Source organism: Schistocerca piceifrons, chromosome 6 (assembly GCF_021461385.2).
Source record: "Schistocerca piceifrons isolate TAMUIC-IGC-003096 chromosome 6, iqSchPice1.1, whole genome shotgun sequence".
Taxonomy (NCBI): domain Eukaryota; kingdom Metazoa; phylum Arthropoda; class Insecta; order Orthoptera; family Acrididae; genus Schistocerca; species Schistocerca piceifrons.
The window spans coordinates 174,361,663-174,387,487 of record NC_060143.1 but is presented as its reverse complement, the minus strand read 5'-3'; the positions used below and the strand labels follow the sequence as shown (position 1 = coordinate 174,387,487).

At 42.4% G+C, this 25,825-nt stretch overlaps 1 pseudogene; it reads left to right on the top strand.

Annotated features, from left to right (window-relative positions):
- The first annotated feature begins 15,449 nt into the window (after positions 1–15,449).
- Positions 15,450–15,567, top strand: LOC124803503 (annotated as a pseudogene).
- The last annotated feature ends 10,258 nt before the right edge of the window (positions 15,568–25,825 follow it).

Below are 25,825 nucleotides of genomic sequence, written 5' to 3'. Positions count from 1 at the left end.
GTTTAAATCCTGCGCTACACATAAAACATCATCCGAAATTGTACTAAAAGCATTCTCTGAAAATTTTTTCAAGCAGTTGGTTCATGAACCGAAGCGAATAGTTAACAGTTGCGACAACATACTTGACCTCTTAGTAATAAATAATCCTGAGCTAATAGCGAGCATCGAAACGGATACAGGAAATAGTTAACACAGGGTTATCATAGCGAAATTACACCTATTCAAAACAGCGGGTCCTGAGAGATAATTTCCACAGATTTTTTACCATACAGATTAACGAACAACGGAGCTGATCCCCCTTGGTACACAAAATGGCTCAGAACATTGTTGCAAAAACAACGAAAAAAGCAAGCCAAATTTGAACGAACATAAAATCTTCAAGATTGGCGATCTTTAAGAAAAGCTCCAAATTTAGTGTAGATTTCAATGCGAAATGCTTATAATACACCGAAGACCCAAAGAAACTGGTACACTCGCCTAATATCGTGTAGGGCTCTCGAGAGCACGGAGGAATGCCGAACCACGACTCGACTAGTGCCTGATGAAGTGCTGGAGGGAAATGACACCATGAATGCTGCAGGGCTGTCCATAAATCCGCGAGAGTACGAGGGGCCGGATGTCTTCTCTGAACAGCGCGTTGCAAGCCATCTCAGATAGGCTCAATAACGTTCACGTCTGGGGAGGTTGGTATCCAGGGGAAGTGTTTAAACATAGAAGAGTGTTCCTGGAGCCACTCTGTTTTATGTCCAGCCTTGTCGTCAAATATGGGGTGTCTAGGAAGTCTGTATAAAACATTCAAACAAATCGTATTCATAAGTTTTATTACAAAATGAAAGGAGACAAACTTGACTTTGAAAACTACGCAGATGTGTCGCAAGCAAAGGGCGACATACGAAATACTGAATCTTCTTCAGTACAAACAATCTTAAGTCGCTGCTATACAAGTGCCTAATATTGAAGCTACTATGCAACTGACCACGACCAGTCGGTCGCGGCGCTTATATCCTCTTCATATAGGAGCCGCTGCTGTAGCATTGTAGTCTTGGAGGGAGGTCCAGTCAGCGTGCGATTGCCTAACTTCTTCTCACAGCCATCTTTTCTCTATTGTTCCCAACTGGCGTGCGGGTGCCTGACTTTACGCCCTAACACTCTGTAGCAATCCTATACTTGTGGGGTGTCGCATTGTCCTGCTGGGATTGGCAAAGTCCGTCGGAATGTACAATGGACATGAATGGATGCATGTGATCAGACAGGATGCTAACGTGCGTGTCACCTGTCAGAGTGCTACCTAGGCGTATCAAGGCTCCCATACGCTGCAATTGCACACGCCCCACACCATTACAGAGCCTCCACCAGCTTAAACAGTCCCCTGCTGACATGCAGGGACCATGATGTCATGAAGTTGTCACTATACCCGTACACGTCCATCTGCTCGATGCAATTTGAAACGAGACTCGTCCGATCAGGCAACGTGTTTCGGACCCAGGTGAGGCGTAAAGCTTTGTGTAGTGCAGTCATCAAGGGTACATGACAGGGCCTTCGGCTCCAAAAGCCCATTTCGATGATGTTTCGTTGAATGGTTCGCATGCCGAGACTTGTTGTTGGCCCAGCATTGAAATCTGCAGCAATTTGCGGGAAGGTTGCACTTCTGTCACCTTGAAAAATTCTCTTCAGTCGTCGCTGGTCCCGTTCTCGCAGGATTTTTTCCGGCCGCATTGATGTCGGGGATTTGATGTTTTACCGGATTCCTGATATTTATTGTACACTTCATCGCTACCCCGGACATGCTGTGTCCCATCGCTCGTGCGCCGACTGTAACAGCACGGTTAAGCTCACTTAAATCCTGATAACCTGCCATTGTAGCAGCAGTAACCGATCTAACAGCTGCGCCGCACACTTGTCTTATTTAGGCGTTGTGATCGCAGCGTCGTATTCTGCCTGTTTACTTACAAGGGAACCTCCCCATCACACCCCCCTCAGATTTAGTTATAAGTTGGCCCAGTGGATAGGCCTTGAAAAACTGAACACAGATCAATCGAGAAAACAGGAAGAAGTTGTGTGGAACTATGAAAAAATAAGCAAAATATACAAACTGAGTAGTCCATGCGAAGATATGCAACATCAAGGATAATCGGAACTCAGGAGCGCCGTGGTCCCGGTGTTAGCGTGAGCAGCTGCAGAACGAGAGGTCCTTGGTTCAAATCTCCCCTCAAGTGAAAAGTTTTTCTTTATTTTCGCAAAGTTATGATCTGCCCGTTCGTTCATTGACGTCTCTGTTCACTGTAATAAGTTTAGTGTCTGTGTTTTGCGACCGCACCGCAAAACCGTGCAATTAGTAGACGAAAGGACGTGCCTCTCCAATGGGAACCGAAAACATTTGATCGCAAGGTCATAGGTCAACCGATTCCTCCACAGGAAAACACGTCTGAAATGATCTATACGACACTGGTGAGGGCATGTACGTCATATGACAGGAATATGTTGTCGACCCACCTAACTTGTACACTTGGCGAATGGGTAAAAAGATTCTTCAACATTGCCCGATTTAGATTTTCTTGTGGATATGAGAATTACTCCCAAAAAAGTGATGAAAACATAAGAGTTTGTCACATAAACTGCAATAAATGAATCCAACAGTTTCACTGTCGCACACTTTTCCCTGTGCTCTGTCAAAACATATGTTTTTAACGTTTTCAAATTTTTCCAAGTGTAGACCGTCAAATACTGCATATGTCCAAGCAAATCTGAGCATGTCCTGGAATTCTGGAGAGCGAAATTGATTATGTGTGAGTGCCTGAACTTTGATAATTGTCTGAAAATAAAAAATAAAATTTTACATTCGAAGGAAGACTTGAACCACGTACCTCTCGGTCCGCAGCTGCTCAGGCAAACCACGGGATCACGGCGCTCCTGAGCTCAGATTCTCCTTGATGTTGCCTTCTTCGCATGGACTACTCAGTTTGTATATTTTGCTTATTTTTTTCATAGTTCCACACAACTTCTTCCTGTTTTCTCGATTGATCTGTGTTCAGTTTTTCAAGGCCTATACACTGTGCCAACTTATAACTAAATCTGAGGGGGGGTGCGATGGGGAAGTTCCCTTGTTAGCACTGTATTTGAATACGCATGCCTGTACCAGTTTCTTTGGCGCTTCAGTGTAGTTTCCACAAAGAAATTTTGTCTCGAAACCTGGCGGAAAATCCAAAGAGATACTGGTCTTCTGTAAAGCATGCTATTGGCAAGGCACAATCGACACCTTCTCTACGCGGTAGCAATGGAAATACTCTCGACGACAGTAGTGCTAGAGGTGAGTTACTAAACTCAGCCTTCGAAATTCCTTCACCAAAGAAGACGATGTAAATATTCCAGAATTCGAATCAAGAACAGCTGCCAACATGAGTGACCTAGAAGTAGATATCCTCGGAGTAGTGAAGCAACTTAAATCACTTAATAAAAGCAAGTCTTCTGGTGCAGACTCTATACCAGTTAGGTTGCTTTCAGAGTATGCTGATGCAATAGCTCCATGCTTAACAATCATATAAATCCGTTCCTCGACAAAAGATCCGTAACCAAAGACTGTAAAGTTGCACGGGTCGCACCAATGTTCAAGAGAGGTAGTAGGAGTAATCCACTGAATTACAGGCCCATGTCATTGACGTCGATATGCAGTAGGATTTTGGAAATACGAGGGTTATTCCAAAAGTAAGGTCCGATTGATTGCCAAATTGAAACCACAGTGAACATCAGAAATGTTTTACTTGTAACAATTAGCTACACCTTTCAGCTACTTCTCTACGTAGTCGCCGTTCTGACTTAGACTTTTGTCATAGCGTTGTACCAACTTTTCAATAGCCTCATCATAGAAGGCAGCCGCCAGTGCTTTCCGCCAATTCTCCACGCTGGCCTACACCTCGTTGTCTGTGTCAAAATGTTGTCGTCAAAGACAGCGGTTCATGTGACCAGAGATGAAACTCAGGGGGAGACAATTGCGGACTGTATTGTGGGTAATCTAACATTTCCATTTGAAAACGATGCAGGAGCATCTTCATTGCCCCTGCAGAATGCGGCTGAGAATTGTCGTGAAGACGAAACAGCACGACAGTTATGTAATGTTGGCTGCATAGCTTCAGGCGAAATTTCTCACCAGGCCCTCGTACTTGGCGGCAGACACTATTTTCTAGACATCTTTACGCACTCACTGCGAGCTCAGAAATGAGAAGAGCGACGTGATGCTAACTGGGGTTATACTAGAGACACTACCCAACACATCTGTGCAAAGCTTTATCGGATTTTCATAGTCGTTTCCATTCCGCGACCGATCGGACCTTACTTTTGGAATAACCCTCGTATATTGTGTTCGAACATTGTGCATTACCTCAAAGAGAATCGTCTATTACACACAGTCAACACGGGTTTAGAAGACATCGTTCTTGTGAAACACAACTAGTTCTTTACTCATACGAAGTGATAAGTGCCATTGGTAAGGGGTGTCAAATTGATTCGATGTTTCTAGATAACCGGAAGGCTTCTGACACTGTACCACTCAAGCGGCTTGTAGTGAAATTGTGTGCTTATGGAATATCGTCTCATTTATGTGAGTGGATACGTGATTTCATGTCAGAGAGATCACAGTTAGTAGTAATTGACGGAAAGTCATCGAGTAAAACGGAAGTTATTTCTGGCGTTCCCCAAGGGAGTGTTTTAGGCCCTCTGCTGTTCCTTATCCATATAAACAATTTAAGAGAGAATCCGAATAGGCGTCTTACATTGTTTGCAGATGATGCTGTCGTTTATCGTCCAGTAAACTCATCAGAAGATCAAAACAAATTGCAAAACGATTTAGAAAAGATACCTGAATGGTGCGAAAAGTGGCAGTTGGCCCTAAATAACGATAAGGGTGAGGTCATCCACACGAGTGCTAAAAGGAATCCGTTGAACTTCGATTTCATGATAAATCAGTCAAATCAAACCTAGGAATTACAATTACGAACAACTTCACTTGGAAAGAACACAAAGAAAATGTTGTGGGGTAGGCAAACCGAAGACTGCCTTTTATTGGCAGAACACTTAGAAAATCTAAAATATCTACTAAAGAGACTGTCTACACTACGCTTGTCCGACCTCTTTTGTAGTACTGCTGCACGTGTGGGATCCTTACCTGACAGGATTAGCGGTGTACCCCGAAGAAATTCAAAGAAGAGCAGCATGTTTAGGATTATCGCGAAATGGGGGAGAGAGTGTCATTGGCATGATATAGGCTTTTGGGTGGGCATCATTAAAGCAAAGGAGTTTTTCGTTGCGGCGGAACCTTCTCACGAAATTTCAGTCACCAGCTTTCTCCTCCGAATGCGAAAACCTTTCGTTGACGCCGACCTACATAGGGAGAAACGATCATCATAATAAAGTAAGGGATTTCAGAGCTCGCAAGGAAAGTTGCAAAGGGTAAAAGGGAACAGGTGTTCGCTTTTTCCGCGGGCTCTTAGAGGTTGGAGTAATAGAGAATGATTGTGAAGGTGGTTCGATGAACCCTCTGCCAGGTACTTAAATGTAATTTGCAGAAAATCATGTAGAAACTTGAGACTATGTGTGATATGACGCCAACTTTTAACACGACTTCACTTAAGCTACTAACACGGAGGAAACATTTTGCAAAACATTTCACAGCATCAGCTTCAGGAATTACGACAGAAATGGATTTCTTGAGTCTTTTAAGTATTCTGCCAATAAGAACGTATCAAGAATCCGCTAGGCAATACTGCATTACGGTGACTACATGATCGTTCTCTAATTCATTATCTGTGGAATGTTAACTGAGAGTTTCAGAACACGAATATTCAGGCCAAGGGCAAGGTTACTTTCAGAGCTCCAGCATACCGAACGGCGTTTACCGTGGTTTAGTATCTACAGCCTCTCAGCTACTCGAAAATTCACATCTCGTCGGAGCAACTTCACACTATTTCCCTACCGTTCCACTCACGAATAATGCGCGGGAAAAACTAACACTAAAATGTCTCCATACGATTTCTGATTTCTTATGTCTTATAGCGGTCGTCATTTGTCCGTATATAGGTGGGAGTCAGCAAAATATTTACGCATTCAAAGGAGAAAGTTGACGACTAAAATTTCGTGGCAGGATCTCGATGCCACGAGAAAACTCCTTTGCTTTAATAATTTCCACCCTAACCTGGGCACCATATCTGTGACACTCTCTCCCGCATTTCGCTGTAGTATAAAAGGAACTGCCTTTCTTTGTACTCTCCCACTGACCTCCGGTCAATCCTACCTGCAGTACTTTAGCAGAGGACGGACAAGCGAAGCGTAGGCAATCTCTTCAGTGGATTTCTTGCGTGTCTCAAGTATTGTCAATAAACCGAAGTCTTTGGTTCGCCTTCTCTATAACATTTAATGTTTGATCATTCAACTTTAAGTCGTTTGTAATTGTTATCCCTATATATTTAGTCGATCTGAGAGCCTTTACATTTGTTTGGTTTATCATGTAGCCGAAATTTAACGGATTCCTTTTAGAACTCACTTAGATGGCGTCACACTTTCCCTTATTTAGAGTCAATTGTCACTTATCGCATTACACAGATACCTTGCCTAAATCATTTTGAAATTGATATTGATCTTCTGATGACTTCACTGCATGGTAAATGACATCATAATCTGTAAACAATACAGCTATTCAAACTGTCTCCTGAGTCATTTATAGAAGGTATTCGAGAAATAAGCACAGAGTTTTTGTGGGATGATGTGTTAGATGTATACAGGGTGAGTCACCTAACATTACCGCTGGATGTATTTCGTAAATCACATTAAATACTGACGAATCGATTCCACAGACCGAAAGTGAGGAGAGGGGCTAGTGTAATTGGTTAATACAAACCATAAAAAATGCACGGAAGTATGTTTTTTAACACAAACCTACGTTTTTTTAAATGGAACCACGTTAGTTTTGTTAGCACATCTGAACATATAAACAAATACGTAATCAGTACCGTTTGTTGCATTGTAAAATGTTAATTACATCCGGAGATATTGTAACCTAAAGTTGACGCTTGAGTACCATTCCTCCGCTGTTCGATCGTGTGTATCGGAGAGCACCGAATTACGTAGGGATCCAAAGGGAACGGTGATGGACCTTAGGTACAGAAGAGACTGGAACAGCACATTACGTCCACATGCTAACACCTTTTTATTTGTCTTTTTCACTGACGCACATGTACATTACTATAAGGGGTGAGGTACACGTACACACGTGGTTTCCGTTTTCAATTACGGAGTGGAATAGAGTGTGTCCCGATATGTCAGGCCAATAGATGTCCAATGTGGTGGCCATCATTTGCTGCACACAATTGCAATCTCTGGCGTAATGAATGTCGTACACGCCGCAGTACATCTGGTGTAATGTCGCCGCAGGCTGCTACAGTACGTTATTGCATATCCTCTGGGGTTGTAGGCACATCACGGTACACATTCTCCTTTAACGTACCGCACAGAAAGAAGTCCAGAGGTGTAAGATCAGGAGAACGGGCTGGCACATTTATGCGTCTTCCACGTCCTATGAAACGCCCGTCGAACATCCTGTGAAGGGTCAGCCTAGTGTTAATTGCGGAATGTGCAGGTGCACCATCATGCTGATACCACATACGTCGACGCGTGTCCAATGTGACATTTTCGAGCAACGTTGGCAGATCACTCTGTAGAAAAGCGATGTATGTTGCAGCTGTTTGGGCCCCTGCAATGAAGTGAGGACCAGTGAGGTGGTCGCTAATGATTCCGCACCATACATTTACAGTTTTACGGTCGCTGTCGCTCTACCTGTCTGAGACAGCGAGGATTGTCCACGGACCAGTAATGCATGTTCCGTAGATTCACTGCCCCGTGGTTTGTGAAACCGACCGTGGCCCGTGTTTGTTACAACACGCAACTGAACGTCGGAGGTTTCAAGCGTCAACTGTAGGTTACAATATCTCCGGATGTAATTAACATTTTACAATGCAACAAACGGTACTGATTACGTATTTGTTTATATGTTCAGATATGCTAACTAAACTAACGTGGTTCCATTAAAAAAAAACGTAGGTTTGTGTTAAAAAACATACTTCCGTGCATTTTTATATGGTTTGTATTAAACAATTACACTAGCCCCTCTCCTCACCTTCGGTCTGTGCAATCGGTTCGTCAGTATTTGATGTGGTTTACGAAATATACCCAGCGGTAACGTTAGGTGACTCACCCTGTATAATCATTTTAAGTGTACGAACATGTGGTCTCTGACAGTAATAGGGCCACAATGATATGGCCCCACTCTATTCAAGATAGCGCATGCAAGATGGCGGCCATAGACGAGGCAATGTCGCAGTTCAAATTTTGGCAGGAAAATAGGTCAGTTGGGCTACCTCCACTAACCTAGCCCCCTCTCCTCCCTCCCAACCCCTCCCCCCCCCAAAATCGAATGGTAGGAAAATTTTGGCGGGAAAAAACGGCGGGATAAAAGGTCACTTGGGCTACCTCTACTAACCTACGAAAACGGAGGGAAAATTTGGGCGGGAAGTTCAAATTTTGGTGGGAAAATAGGTCAATTGGGCAACCTCTACTAACCCAAGTCATCCAACCACCACCTCTTACTTGGAATTGGCTGGAAATGATATCTGTCCAGCTGCTGGATAGGAAGGAGTGTACTTTATTTATTTTCAGAGGGAAGCTGGAACAATTTATTTATGGGGTGAATTTCACATAGTTAATTTATTATGCTGATACAAAAATCATGCCTTGACGTGTTTGGAGTCACAATACATAGAATACAGACATGCAAACTATCCATAAATTAGCGAAATAACGCAGTACACTGAAGTAGACACTGAAAAAACTCGTAAACTGCGAAAATAATGAATGTGAAACGTTTTGCAAATACGCCCACAACACTTAAATAGCCAAAACGCTTTCGAACTACCATTAGAAAATTCGATCATGACATATCAGTGATCTTTTCCCTACAATGGCCAAGGCGCAGATACCAGATGGAGTGTGCATGCTGGTCCAGACTGCCCCACATGCGAGATGCCTCTCAGCATGGATGTGTTTACCTGGCCAACATGGCTGGTGCGCTGTCACGTTGCCTTTGTACATCCTGGTCCAGCGCCGGCCTAACTGTCAAGCAAGATGTTTTCCCAGAGATCCACCCTCGCAGGTGCAGCTAAAAGGTGCATAATGATTGACTGAGATCGCTTGTTTGAGATGTAGAAAGAGTCCTGGAGAGGCAACACCTTCTGGGGATGGCTAGCACTGACACAGTGATCGTGTGCATGACCACAATAGGAGGAATTAGTCGAAATGGAACACTGAGTCATCAGCTATTCCATCACTGTGAAATATGAGTTAAAATGTAGAGGCTGTCAGTCACTTCAGACAGCAATTTGGAAACGCTCCACAAAGCTGCAGAACTCTTCCAGCTTCCATATCTTATGACTGTCTTTTATTTAAAATCGTCCAGTGAGTGTATGTGTGTTGTGGTAGCTGCAGCAACAACATGATTTACGCCGTGCGACGTTTAGTTTTCAGTGAGAGGCAATGGATCAACATGTGTTAATGTCAGTTTAGAACCTGACACAGACGTCGAAGTCGTGGTGGAAAAAATAAAATGTATAGCAGTGTACAAAGCGTGTGACAGCAGAAAAAAGAGCAGTGTATCAAAAAACAAATCAGGGACCCTCCTCTTGCAAGTGATAGTATTTGAAATACAGTTCTCAGACAATACAGGCGATGAAACTTTACACTGGTCTGTGCAAGCGACTCCGATCACTCTCCACCTGCTCCAGTAGAACATTACCTGTATATTTAATAGGGTTGACGCAAGTGCTCCATGCCAGCACATAGACGGTATTTGTTTTTGATATATCAGAAGAGAGTGACACGGTAAAAATCTTATCAAGTTCTCTATCGGATGAAGTTAGAGGAGCTTTTATAGTTCGTAATTTTTTTCTGTTGGATTGTACAGAACAACAATGACAGAATGTTGTGCTGATAGATGTGAATGGACCTTGACGGACGTGGATCTGCTTTGGACTGCAGTATCTGTGTGATGTTGAGTCTTTCTAATTTTCCTGACAAGGAACACCACCATAACTGTTCATACTGCCTTTTATACTATCTTGTGTTGCAGGGGCAGGTTTTGTATGGCGCTGCTCTTACACATCGTACACAGTTGGCCGAGCTACGACAACATGTTCCCTTTTCCACTGAGCGGTCAAAACACTGTCTTGTTGCATTAACTCAGATTAATCTGTTTCTATACAGGTTGCACGATATGGCAGATAAAGCTCCCTCCAACTTCTGCTGACTTCCGACTTAAATTGGAACGATCACATTCCCAAGGTGCAAGGATGGCAGGGCAGAGTCTGAGGAGCAGTTACAAGATGCATAGGGACTATCTAAAACCACGTTGGAAATTTACTGTAACAGATAGGTCCGAAAAAGGTGACTCGTTTCGAGATATGAGAGTGCCACAAATGTGATTCACTTGTGGCTGTAATCATTAAAAGGCTTCTCCATAGGCTCCAATGCAGGTTTGTGACTGAATGGAAAGACTTGATTCCAAATCGCAGACAGTACTTCTACCGGAAAGAGTAACACTAGAGATATGAAAAACCAGTGTACATTTCTTACGACCTGAATCGGTAAACCATCTACTGTATGTGATCATTTTCAATCAACCGCCGCCTATAACAGTGGATATCTCGTATAACCTCTGACATGGCATTGAGACCGAATGCTTCACAAATAATGGAGAAATATCTAGCGGCAGCATGAGGAAATTGCAAATACTGGCTTCATACCACGTTCCTTAGCCGAATCATATCTAAATTCAATGATTTTATTAAGAGTTTACGCCGTCGGCGGCGTGTAGCCGCGCTATTGGTCAGTTAATATACACTTCGACGATCACTGTCTATGTTCAGTGTCGTGGTATTTCTGTGGAAAAATACTTCCTTCGGAGGTAATGCTATACCTCGATTTATAAGGCTTGTATAGCCTTTAACGTGGATATAGTTAGCGATACTTGTGAGCAACTGTAGAACCAAGACCGCTTATGACAGTAACATGGCCGCTGCGATCGTGTTTTAAACATTTCGTGGCTTGTGAGACGATTACACCTCTTTTTCTAAGACACAGTGGTACAATTCGCAAGAAAAACTTATGAGACATGTCCACCCATCGCTGACTTTCGCTCAGTATTGTTTCGTATCGCCAGTATTCAGTTATTGATGAAGTATTGTACTTAGTAGTAGGGGATGCGTGATAGATCTGCCTTGAGCAGCAGGCTTATGAAGTATGCGTGCGTTCTAGCAGGTACATAGAAAATGACTATGTCCTGTCGTAAGGAGGGTTTGGATTTGACGTGGAAAACTATGATAGCTGCAAAGAGAAGGAAAGATTTTTTTCCTTGGAAAATTATGTCCAGTCATAAGAATGATACAGATATTTCTATGTTCTGAGCCACACCTGTCAGCAGCGGGTATGTCCGATACTTTACTCATTGTCAAATGTCGTCCGATTGAGTCTGCAATCGTAATATTTAATTGTAAGTACAGTGATGAAATGTATACGTTATCTGTTTCCTAGGACGATTCTGTCTGGTGTGCGAGGAGTACATGGCGGCTGTGGACTGTGGCGGGAACGATAGATGCTTCCAGTGTACAGTGGGATCCATTCCAATGGAAAGGTCAGCAATGTAGCTGACCTAATCATGTCGACCACCAGATGGCTGAATAGCGAACTAATAGTATGAGTTGGACAGCCTTCGTGATCATGTGTGTTCTCTATGCAAATTTAAGCTGTACCGTTATACCCTCCCATGTAAATTGTTTGGTTGACTGCGTCTGTACATTTGCCGTCTTTATTTTGTTGAGAGAACATCGGTTGTGGTGTGTGTTGTGTGCATCCAGCAGGTGAAAGATGAGTGGAAGACACTTTGCTGGTTCTGTAGACATGAGAGACACCTATGTTGACTTTGTAAATTATAAGCATGATTTGGAATCGTTATATCACCGACATTGGTATTCGCGAGTGGAAATATCAGTTTCCTCTATCGTTTTCGAGTTTTCACGTAAAGTTCTTCGCTGACGAGATAAGTTTCTAGTTCTCAGTGGTTTACAGAACGTTCCATCTCGCTGCACCTCGCTGAAGTTTTAGGTTTCTGTCTGTATCTTCGAAATTATACTGTGCAAGCGACTGGTAGCATACTGCTATGTGTTTGATATCGAGAAGCATCGCGTGAATGGTATGATATTCTGGCAAACCATGTGATAATACATATGTCCTTGTAATTCCGAGTGTTGATATGGGTGCAGAAAGCAAGCAAACAAGCATGTCGGAACCAGAAACATTAACATTTTCGTGTGGAGGGGAACCACCCTGTGGTTCGTGTATGGGTGTCTGGTGGTTCATAACTATATGCAGGATGGAGAAGTGATGATTTTGTATGGTGCAGGATATGAATTGTATGTTTACTACATCGATACGGTATGTGGTGATATATTGCCAGGTTGGAGATCAGCCCACAATGAAATATCCAAGCTTTCATCGTCTGTGGCACAGGAGTGTAATTGAGGAAGTGTCTCTCTGTATATCATGATTTGTAGATCACTGTTGCAGGGTTTAACTGTCAGTGTGATATGCCGATCTGTACAAAAAAGTGTTGGTGCTGGAAGTCTCATCTGCAGAAAATGGCGCACGGTGCTTCCACACGGGCAGCAGCAGCAGCAGCAGTTTCGCTGGTAAATTTAGTAAGAGCAAATCAGAATGCTCCATTTGCTCAGAAGACATCCTTTGTACGGGGCATAGGGGCCTCTACAGACTGGTGTGAACAAGGTAGGAGAAAGGTATCTATGGAAAGTTCTGAGAGTGAAATGATGTCTTCTCTGTCCTAGTGATCAGAGACATGTTCAAGCAGACAATCCATCTCTGGCAGGATGCTGTCCCTCATCCGCCATTGTGGCATTAGGACCTCTCCAGACCAGCAGCGATAGGACACCAAAAATTCCAGCCATTTTTCTTTTCTGTAGGACAGTGCTTCGAATTCTGTTTGGGTAATAGTTCTGATTTTCCCATCTGTGGTTAAAAAGTCCTCTCTTTCCAAACAACATGTGTAAGTAGGCTGTTTAGGTTTTTATATTGGTAACGCCACCTCTGTATGAAAATCACTGGCTGTGCTGTGTGCAGTCTGTGTCTAGTTTGCATTGTTGTCTGCCATTGTAGTGTTGGGTAGCGGCAGCTGGGTGTGAACAGCGCATAGCGTTGCGCAGTTGGAGGTGAGCCGCCAGCAGTTGTGGATGTGGGGAGAGAGATGGCGGAGTTTTGAAATTTGTCATGAACTGCTATATATATTATGACTATTCTGGTATATACATTGGTTGTTCTCTATCAAAATCTTTCATTTGCTTACTATCCCTATCAGTAGTTAGTGCCTTCAGTAGTTTGAATCTTTTATTTAGCTGGCAGTAGTGGCGCTCACTGTATTGCAGTAGCTTGAGTAGCGAAGATTTTTGTGAGGTAAGTGATTTGTGAAAGGTATAGTTTAATGTTAGTCAGGGCCCATTCTTTTGTAGGGAATTTTGAAAGTCAGATTGCGTTGCGCTAACAAAATATTGTGTGTCAGTTTAAGCACAGTCCTGTATAAATTGTTCTAAGGGGACGTTTCACATGAATGCTTTTATGATTAACAGCACTTTTAACAAGGATGCATAGACATGATGAAGGCATTTAGTGGTGCGAACAAGAGCGAATGTTTACCTTTTCTGAGACGTTTGTTGAAGGCAGGACGTTGTGATTTCCAATAAGGGTACACATAATGGACAGGGTGCCACGTCAGGACCGTCAGGAAGAATGCATTCGATGTTTTTATTGGATATTTTCGTAAACAGTTTCTGAAAGCATTGCAAAAGATTCCCACAGTGTGTCGAGAGGGAGATCTGGCTTTCGTTTACATGGACATTGAGACGTCAGTATAACACTGACAACCTTTCAGCTGCGCCTGCGAGGTGAGTCGCTAGGAAAACATATCGCTTGACAGTTAGGCCGGCGCTGGACCAGCAGGTACAAAGACAACGCTTCAGTGCATGAGCCACAGTGGCCAGGTAAATAAGTGCGCGCCCAGATGCGTCTTGTGTGTGGGACCGGCTGTACCAGCGTGTGCATGTTGCTCTGGCGTGCGCGTCTTGGACCTCTGTTGGGAAAAGATCGCTGATATGTCGAATTTCTTAATGATGGATCGAAATCGTTTTTACATGCAATGAGTGTTTGTGCACTGTGTTATTTCGGGGGCTTAATCGTTGGGAGCATGTTTGGAGACGGTATACATGCGTTATTTTGACAGTTTTAAGCATAGGGACATGTCTGTACATCAGTGTACTGCATCATTTTGTGAATGTGTCTGTAGGCTGTGCAATGCATTATTTCGACAGTTTACATTTAGCGAGCTTGTTTGCAGACCGTTCTATACGCATTATTTTGGCAATTTACAATTGTTTGCATGTCTGTACATCAATGTACTGCATTATTTAACCTAATTTGCGAGTAGTCTGCAGGACTGTAGGCTATGTATTGCGGCCTCAAGCACATCAGGGCGAATGTTTTGTGTCAACATAGTAAATTAACGATGGGAAATCCACCCCCTAAATAAATTGTTCCAGCTTCCCATTGAAAATAAATCAAGTAGACTCCTTACTCTCTAGCAACTGGATGGATACCGTTTCCCTCAATTCCAAGGAAGAGATGGTGGTTGGATGATTGAGGTTAGTGAAGGTTGTCTAGTTAACCTATTTTCTCACCAAGATTTGAACTTTCCGCCAAAATTTTATCTCAAATTTCTTAGGTTAGTGGAGGTAGCCCAAGTGACCTTCTTTCTCTGCCATTTTGTCCGCCAAAATTTTCCAACTATTTTCTTGGGGAGAGAGGGAGGGAGGGGGGAGGGGATGGGTTAGGTTAGTGGAGGTAGCCCAGTTGACCTATTTTCCCGCCAAAATTTGAACTTCCTGCCATGATGTCATTGTGATGTTGCCACATATATGGCCTCCATTTTGGATCACATCTTGATTAAAGTTGGCAGCAATGGACAGTGGTTCCATGACCCTGTTGTCGTACTACTTCTGACACATAGCACTCAAGAAAACGCCAAAACCCATTGGCTTTGCCTGGAAGAAACATCACTGTTCATTGTGATTATTGCAGTAAATGCTCGAAGTGTACGCCATTGACTCGATGGCATAACTCAAACCGTCGAATCACGGATCGGTGGACTTTGGGTAATTTTGAATTGGCTTGATCACCGACTTCTGCTCCAGCAACAGCAATTCGAGCTGCGAGTTCTTCCACAGTGTTTACAGGAATTCGATGCACTAGGAGCTTGGCGAGGCCCAAAGATAAAAGTCAAGTGGTGTAAGATCTGGGCCAACTGTCATGCCGCAGTGGTAACACCGGTTCCCGTCAGAACACCGAAGTTAAGCGCTGTCGGGCTGGGCTAACACTTGGATGGGTGACCATCCGGTCTGCCGAGCACTGTTGGCCAGCGGGGTGCACTCAGCCCTTGTGAGGCAAACTGAGCAGCTACTTGATTGAGCAGTAGCGGTTCCGGTCTCGGAAACTGATATCCGGCCGGGAGAGCGGTGTGCTGATCACTTGCCCCTTCATACCCGCATCCAGTGACGCCTATGAGCTGAAGATGACACGGCGGCCGGTCGGTACCATTGGGCCTTCGTGGTCTGTTCAGGGGGAGATAAGTTTTAGTTTTAGGTGTTTGACCTGGGGATCTTACAGATCAGTGAACAGTTTCATTACGTCCAGTGCTCAGGGTATTGTCTGTCCAAGAAGCTTCTGACTTGATTTGTGAAATGGGGAGGTGCCCCATTATGCTGGAAAAACATTTGTCTTCTGCTTTGAAGCGGCACATCTTCTAGAAGGCTGGGAAGTGCGTGTTCGAGAAGTACACGACAAACAGGAGCAGTTAGACGGTGTGGAATAATGTATGGCCTCACTAATTCGTTGTGAATAAACCCAGTCCAAACATTAACCGAAAATCGTTTCTTAAAATAGCGGACAGCCATACCTCGAGGATTTTCACGAGAACATACATGCGAGTAGCAACTGTCGAACATTCCTTCGCGGGTGAAAGTCAATTCATTTGTCCTCAAAACAATGTTTGCGAAGTTGGGAGTTGGCATTCTTTGCTGCAAAAAACCATACAGCAAAATCGTTCCGAATCGGAAAATCAATGGGTGCCTTACACAACTTGTAGGGACGAGATGATCACTACTCAGGATTCAGAAAACATTGCTGGATCTAACATGTAGGGCATGAGCAACAGACCGTAATCTACCTGAAGGATTGTTGTCGAATGTTAGTAGTACTCGTTCCTTGAAATCAGAATTGCCTACCCTCCGTAATAGCCCTAGAACTCTCCCTGTAATTTGCTCTTTCCACTGAGACGACGATCCACAGCAAATGTTCACTGATTTGAGATTCGTCTCTTTGCATAACGTTCTGCTTACAAACGACGTGCTCCTTCCGTAGTTTCTGCACCACTAAAGACCAAGTGCGTGTCGGCAAGTTCATTCCAAGTGAAAAATTTCATGTCCTACTCATGGTGACACAGAGTAAACTACCTTTTTAAATTTGCAAGTGCATACCATTGTCCTACAACCTTAAGTTTGCTACAACACTTGATTACGAATTACGTTGAAGTGGAGTCGAAGTCCACAAACGACAACACACTTCAGGTACACAGCAACGAATGAGGACAAAGGGAATTAGTACAGAGATTCCTCGTTAGAGAGCGAGTATCGACATCCAAACTTATGGATACGTATTGTCGGCTATTGCACCATCAGGCCGACCGATGAATTTTTGAGGTCACCTACCGTCGTAAATAGGCGTCAGCTACCCCATATTCACATACTAAAAAAGATTACTTTTATCCAAACTACCATCCCAAAAAAATTCTGTACTTATTTCTGAAACTCCTGGTATAGATTAGGAACAGCAGAGTGTCCATAACACTGCCTTGTAGAACACTAGTTATCACTTTCGTTACATTCGATTAATTTCCGTCAGTTCCTGCGAAATGTGACCTTTCTGACAAAAAATCATGCATCCAGTCGCACAGATGAGATGATATTATAGATACACGCAATCTGATTACAAGTCGCATGTGAGGAACGGTATCAAAAGTGTTCTGGAAATCCAGAAATATGGAATAAATCTGATATCCCTTGTCGATAGTATTCATTACTAGATGAGAATAAAAAGCTAATTGTGTTGCTCAAGAACGATTTTTCCTTAATCCGTGCTAACTATGTGTCAATGGATCTTTCCCTTCGAGGTAATTCATAAAGTTCGAACGCAGTATATGTTCGAAAATCCTACTGCAAAGAAATATTTTGAGTAGGCGATATTGAACAGCTTTAACAGCGATTACAAACTGCCCCATATAACACACAGCTCTACTTACTCTTATTTTGACAGTAGATTTCGGTCACAATCCGACCGTCCTCGGCCCACAGCCCACCTGTATCATAAGGAACAAGCTATATATCAAGTGCATACTATAACTGTACAGAGTGATTTATAAAACTTTTATAATTACGCTGCATTTGTATGAGTTACTTTCATTACTTGACTGTTTTTATTGATGGTAATACGAGGGTTGGAACTTAAATAGTGGCAACTATTTATTTACAACCGATACAAAAGAGATACATGTTTTCTCCTGTTACTGTCCTTCAAAGTAGTCACCAGCGTTGTGTAGAACCCGTTGCCAGCGATGTGGAAGGCGTAATATACCGTTAGCAGAGCCTGTTCTGTTGATGGTGCGAATGGAGCAGTCTAAAGTTATAGTGATTCTCGTGTACGACTGTGATGGTGTTATCCTAACGCATTACTTTCCTCCACGGCAGACCATCAATGCACAGTATTTCTGTTCGTTTTTGAAGCAGCACCGGCGACCAGCTTAGCGAAAGAAGCGGCAACACTTTCTGCGCAACCCACGCATCATTTTGCACGACAATGCGAGGGGAGCATACAGCGCAAGCTGTGGCCGCTCTGTTCGGTCGATGGGACTGGGAAGTACTGTACCATCCACCATACTCCCTGACTTTGATTTGATTACGAAGATGAAGGAACTACTTCGTGGCATTCGCTTCAGAACGGTTCCAGAGATTCGACAGGCAGTAGACTGCTCCATTCGCTCCATCAACAGAACAGGCTCTGCTTACGCTATACTACGCCTTCCACATAGCTGGCAACGGGTTCTACACAACATGTAACTCTTTTGTATCGGTTATGAATAAGTAGTTGCCACTATTTAAGTTCCAACCCTCATATAACAATTTAATCTCAATTGTTATTAGTATGTAACGAAAGAATAATGTAAACTCCACCAACTGCGATAATTTATCGAAATTTTAGATCAATATGACCGGGAAATGTTGCTGGTCAGAATATATTGACAGTCAAAATGTTTGTAATATCTAGAGCCCGTAACGTAAGATATTTGGGCAGTTGTAGATGTACACAAAGCACTAGGGTTGTTTCAAGAGTGTTAACAATTTACTTCATTAAATTATTAGTTACATCCCAAATTTTAACAAAATGGAACATTTCAATATTTCGATTACTTATTGCATCTGTGTAACGCACAGTTAAACACATCTTTTGCAAGTACATTATTTCTATAATGAAGTGACTCTCTCTGTATAATGCACGTATACTTGATAAAATGTGTTTGAGACGTTAGGTATATTTATTCTATGTACCTGATATATAGTTATTTTCCTTTGATGCAGATGGCTGGAGGATGGTTAGATTGTGACAGAATTCAATGGAAAAAAATAAATAAATAAAATAAAATAAAAATAAAAGACAGTTATGTATTGCATGTAGCAGCTTCGTAATACTATAAAGAGTTTAAACAATGGTGTAGGATTATTTTACAGTATACACATTGGTATAATATTTATAACTGAAGAATGTTGATATTGCATTAGCTATAGGTAAAACGTGATAAAAAAGAAGAATCCAACAGAAACTGGAGATCATACACTTAGAGATTGGAGTATGTAACTGCAGATAGTGTGCCAAATTTCACGGACACACATTTCTGTCTCATATAAAAACAAAAACGAGTTTCTATATTTGAGTGTCTCAACAACAATAAAAAAGGAGCATTTTTTTGGAAGGGGAACCTTATATTTAACAACGATTTGCAGTAAGCAGTTTTGGTATGCCTCGAGGAAATTGCAGGAGCGCTGCAAGTGGCTTACAGCTCCTTCTTTCTTCTCACAGTTGTAGAAAGAGTTATCCTTGAGCTTATATAAGTGTTTAGGGCTATGTTCTTATTGGATCTGCAGCCGCTTCATACAGCACTCTCATCTGAACATGGAAACCAGATGGACGGCTGAAATACTGTGTCAAGATGACTATATGATCCAGTAACAGACCCGGCAAGAATGTAATAAATTAATCGCAGTGGAAAGGAGCTGAATCGCATCAGCCTAAGCTCATCAGAAACTGTCTAAACCAGGGGAGCTTCTGATTACTGGTTGAACTGCAGTTTAGTATTGGCCTTTGCTTTAGACTCAAACGTGTCAACCCTCCGATCCTTCATCTTCGGCCAGTTTCCGTATCCATATTCTGTAAAGTTTACAAAGGACTTAATGGCGACAAACTATTGTCAGAACTCTGCGTGAAATAAAAACAAGAACCCATTTATTAAATATTCTGTCATCTTGCAACTAATGATCGATAAGGCAGATGTTTTTAATACGCGTTTTCACAACACATTCGTGGATTTGCGATTTCAGTTATGTCGCTGTATTTTTATGGAAACTACATAGCAATGTTAAATCCATGATTTAAATAAATAAATAAGTCATCATCACTCCGTTTTTTTTCTAAATGGAGTCATTACTGCGCTTATGAGCAGTGGAATCTGTGGCAGGGGGTAGGCTCCATAAATACACTGCGGGAAAGGAAGGAAAGAAAAGTACACCTGGAAAGAGGATTTTTATCCGGTGACGGCATATGCTACCTGGCGATAGTAGATCGACTGATAATGATTTCAACGTCGTCCGCCAACAGACGGCGTAGTGGCATAGTTACCAGAGAGCCATCTGTGTCTACGCTTTAATAGGGAATTCTCACAACCAGAAGCCTCAACGTCGTGCAGGCAACCAAGCCTGCCATGAAATGCACTCGCGCATCCTACAGCCAACTGATCGAGTCTGAAAGCGGTCAAACTGTGGCCTTCCGAAAGGTGGGATGGTTCTTTCGGAGAACTGTAACACAAGTTGGGCGTGCTGCGTCAATTGTGCAACGATGCGGGTATCATTGGTGACGTGAACATTCTCACATCCGTAGATGAGGCTCTGGACGCCCGCCGGCCGTTGTGGCCGGGCGGTTCTAGGCGCTACAGTCTGCAACCGCGTGACCGCTACGGTCGCAGGTTCGAATCCTGCCTCGGGCATGGATGTGTGTGTTGTCCTTAGGTTAGTTAGTGCTCAGAACCATTTGAACCATCTGGACGCCCACACAGCACAGATGCCCGTCAGGATCGTCGTACTGGAAGGGCAGCAGCGGCTGATCGTACAGCTACCACAGCACAGATAAGGCGGCTTGTAAGCCCAGACGTGTCAACACGAACTGTTGCGAACCGGTTATTAGCAGTGGGACTGCGGCTACACTCAGCATTAGTCCGTCTCCCACTCACACCACGGCATATTCCTGTTATGACAAAGTTTGACGTTAGGTTAAGAATTTCGTGATAGGTTAAGAATCTCGAACTATTGGAAAAGACGTTCATATTTTCCACTGCTTCGCACATATTTTCCTCGTTTGACCTATATTTAATCAGTGAGTGAAAGCCGAGCGCCTCTCCCGGAGGCCTCTGACCTTGTCGGTGGTATGTGGTCGTTGCAGCCTGTATGCAATTAATAGAATAAAAAATCCGATTCAATTGAAAGTAATTTCTTATTTTTGTTGATTGGAACGGGCGAGGAGTGGCTGTTGGCCTGAGAGAATTGGCTGGGAACACGTGATGTACTCGGTGTCCCGCTCAAGCAATTTTATTAGAGATATATAAATACTTGATCGATAAATGTGATAACTGCATTTGTAGCGATGTAAGCACGTACGATGCCGATCTTTGAATTAAGGTATGATTGTACTGTGCCTCTGCTCTGGGTTTACTGAAGAAGCCCCGTGGAATTCTATGTAACGTTGCCTCTGTAAAAGGAAAACACGCCATATACAAGTTCTATACTCCTGAATTAGTGGACAGGATAGGAGCAGCGATTGAGGTGTGCTGTAACAGAAGGGAAGCCATTTTTTGTATTCAGTATACATTTCTGTACCTCTGTAAATGATACTGTAGAAGGTCTTCATCTAATAGTTTCTCACCTGGATCGGAAGACTAGTGGGTTCCATACATCAATATGATTATATTATGATTTTATATAAGTAATAATTTTGGATTTGTTGTTTTCAAAAATTCTTGTCTTAATAATATCCTGTTAAGATTTTGATTATCAGGAACTATATCATGGAAGATAAAGGTTATAATGTGTTAACGGATAAGATTTTGCTGCAGAAATTCAATTTTTAGTAGCTTTATCCTGAAAATCATTCTTATATTAACTTACAATCATTATGCTGTACTAGTTATGCCGTTTATTCTGGGGGTCACTACTGCGTAATCTGACATTAAATTTGGCTTTGTATTGTACCTTCAATCAATCGACTACACGAGTAGTTATTCCGAACCTGACTTCTTGCTTTTATCGCATTGGTTAATGTACAGGCATTTCAGCCTTTTTTAAAGTTTACGATCAAAGATTCAAAAATGGCTCTACGCACTATGGGACTTCATATCTGAGGTCATCAGTCCCCTAGACGTAGAACTACTTAAACCTAAGTTAACCAAAGGACATCACACACATCCATGCCCGAGGCAGGATTCGAACCTGCGACCGTAGCAGCAGCGCGGTTCCGGACTGAATGAAGCGCCTAGTACCGCCGATCAAATGTTGTTTGGAGTTCTATAAAGGACAACCTTGCTACAGTTAGCATGTATAAAAGCGTGATGGATCGTTAATAATAGTGTCTCATCCCTGGATATTTTACTGTTATAAAATTAGATCGTGTTTAAATGTGTAAGACAGGTGGTCACTCCCTACGTACAGCCTCTGGCGGCTGGCATTAAGAGTCGCTTATCTGTTTCTGGTGTGAGAGAAGTGGTTTAATTTCTTTGTGTGCATGCGGCAGCCTTTCCCTGAGCGTGTTGTCCGATCTAGGCACCTTCTGGTAACTTCTAGTTTGGGCAGATCCATACTAACATATAATTCCTAAGGAAGTTTCTCATGTTGGAATGCTGAGTGGTAGTGTAGAAATCCAAAGGTACAAAATTCGAAATTACATCCGTTCCACGATTCGTTTCTGTCACTTATCTCGTATTTCACCTCTGGCATTTACTTTCTTAACGTGAAATGCCAAGCTGCATCGTGGTTCTGATTCCACTTTAAGATGTAGGTCCCTTTGAAGTGGCTGGATAAATCGATTCAAAGTTGGAAGGAAGTCAAAGGCAGCTGCTCATAGGGCCATGCGTGCAACACCCCCATAAAAATCATATTGTATTTTTGATGTCGATCTGTAGAGAACTCATAGGAGATATGCTATGCACGTTTTGATGAGTTTTGTGTCAACAACTCTTGATATAAGGCCGTTTAAGCTCGCTCGATACGGCCGATACAGACTTGAAATTTGACCAGTAAGTCTATTTTGCTAGTTTCATGATATACAAAGTGATGTAAAGTTATTTAAATTTTCCCTCATTTTCTCTGCCATCTTGCCTTTACTTTCTGGTTCACAATGAGTATTTGGAATAGATTGTAAGACCAAATGTAATAGTAATGTGTGGATTGCTATATTTCATTGAAGATTAAGTTTCATTGAATCTTTTGGCAACCCTAAAGTATCTGAATTACGTGTTCTAAAAAAATTATGCAGTTTTTATTTAGTAGAGAGTTAGGGCGATATTTTCCCTCTTGCTTTAAGTGGAGAATAGCCCTAGCCCGAATAAATCCTCGCTTTAGAACGGTGACACGATTTGTGGATGAATGAGTTCGGTGGCAGTTGGAAGAAGGAAGGAAGATTAGGTCATTAAATTTGGAGCACAAGCTCCAATTGTGTCCTTAAGGATGGGCAATGAAATTCACCGTGACTTTCAAAGGAACAATCCCTGCATTTTCCTGGAGCTATTTTGAGGAATCACGGAAAACCTAAATCTGGATGGCCAGACGCGTATTTGAATCGTCGTTCTCCCGGATGTGCGTCCAGTGTACCAACCATTGCGACTCTTTCCTGCCGGCCGCTGTTGGCGAGCAGATTTAGGTGCTTCAATCCGGAACCGCGATGTTGCTGCGTTCGCAGGTTCGAAGCCTGCCTAAGGCATGGATCTGTGCGATGTCCTTAAGTGAGTTATGTTCAAGTAGTTCTAAGTCTAGGGAACTGATGACCTCAGATGTTAAGTCCTATAGTGCTTAGAGCCATTTGAACCATTTTGACTCTTTGCTCGGTACTGCTAATCGTGGTGAATGTCTGAACGTTTTAGCTGAGCGTTGCTTAAACAGCGGGTCAGTCTGGGCACGGAATAAAGCCAGACTTGTTAGCTATACGGATTTGTCTCGGTGAACGTTTTGCAGAAGCATTAAAAATGTATTTGTGATTTCGATCTGTTATAGTACTCTGTCACGACTGCCTTTAAATTTTCTAGACCTGAGCACTCCGAATTTAGACCTTTTGCTAGTGTTTATTTGTGATTTCGATCTGTTATAGTACTCTGTCACGACTGCCTTTAAATTGTCTAGACCTGAGCACTCCGAATTTAGACCTTTTGCTAGTGTTAGCGGCACCAGGAAATGAGTTTCGATTGATTATGGCGTGTTACCTTTTTTTTATATATAAGAAACTACCGTTCAGCGTCTATGTGTAGATTTGTTAATTGTAATTTTTGTACTGGCCGAAAGTAATCGACCAACGATTGTATACCGATTGTAAATATAGTAGACGCTCTGGCAAGAGGGTTACTCCATGAATGTTGAATCGGATTGTGCATATGTATGGAATGTGGACGATATTGAATTGTGGAGGGAAAGAGAAATAAAATTCAGTCATCATCACGAGATCGCTGCTGAGACTCTAATTCAATCATATAAAGTACTCACTTTATCAATCAAGAAGTCAATTTTCAGGTGGTACGAATTATATAGGATGTAGGATGCTGCGAACAAGCCTGAAGCACTGTCGCCGCTATTTCACACCTCCGTTACAACAACAGTCCAGTTTCACTATTTGGGCTCGCATTGTGAAGTCCCTCAACCATAAATTAGTCTTTATTTACAAGTTCTGCTGACACACCTGGAGATGTAAATCTAATATTCATAGTAACAGGCAACATACTAAGAGTTAATTCTTTCTGGCAACACGAAGAAGTTAGGACGTATTGTGAAATAGGAACATTATAGATTTAATATTAGAGATTTATACCATTGAAACGAGATCGTTGACTTGTACCTTATCTGAATCAATTTTGGACTTTAGCTTTGGACTAATGATATCAAGGGCTCCGAGTCACTGTAGACACGCAGTTCACTAGTATCAGTCTCCTTTAACGGCATGAGACAGTCAGTACATCGGCCATTTCGATGTCTGTATTTAGTCCTACCTAAATCTTTTTAGAGGTGTGAAACGCAGCTTTGTTATTGGTTATGTCAGTTCGTTTCTGTTATTCTGTGATGCTGTGTTACGAGATTTCTGGTCACCACGGAACTGGTTCATTGGTGTGGATCTACTGTTAGCACGTAAGAGATAATTGTTCAACAGTCTGAATAAATTTTATGACGTGTTGTGGTTATAATCCATCACATGTTTAAAATGTCACAACGAAACGAAAGGAATATTCAGCAGGCAGTGAACAGTGGGGCTGTAAGTAGTGAATAGGCTTTTCACAAATGTTAATAAGATCCGTTCGAACACCATGACGAGGACTTGTCGGAGCCTTTAAAACAAGATTTATGTGAGAGTTTAATTCAGGAACTGTCCATGAAACAGCAAACTTTCAAACAAGTTTTGTCTGAGAGTTCAAAGCAGAAACTGTCCATGCAGCAGCAAACTTCCAAACAAGACTTGTCTGAGAGTTTAAAGCAGGAAATATCCACGCAAATACAGAGATCGAAGGAGTTTGATTTATTCTCCAGAAAGAGATATCCGTTTCTCATACTGCCCTGCAGAGTGGAATAAAGGAATTTTCACAGTCTCATTCTACTATACTTAATGAGATTACAGAATTTTGGGAGACACACAGGAATCTGCCTGAAGTGATTAGAAACTTACATGGTGAAGCGCCAGAATTAAAGAAAGGTCATGAAAGCTTATCTGTCAGTAAAAATTAAAAAGAAGGTTATCTGTTAGTGTTGATGGATAGCTAACCGAGTTTCGCAGTTGTTTCACGAGCAAGACGAGGCTATAAACGAAATGTACACTGCACCGAAAGAGAAATTAGCTGATGACTTCCTTACACAGTAAGTCATAAGGATAATCAATTAATCGGCAAAGTACCGGAAGAAGTAAACTTAGCTGCAGAGACAATTATATTGCAGAAAGATAATTTGCCTAAAAAATTTATTAAAGGATTAAAGTAAGTGAAAACACAGGAGGTTATTTTAACCAACGGCAGAATGGGAAAAAAATCGTCGTATAGACACAGTGAGGCATGAAT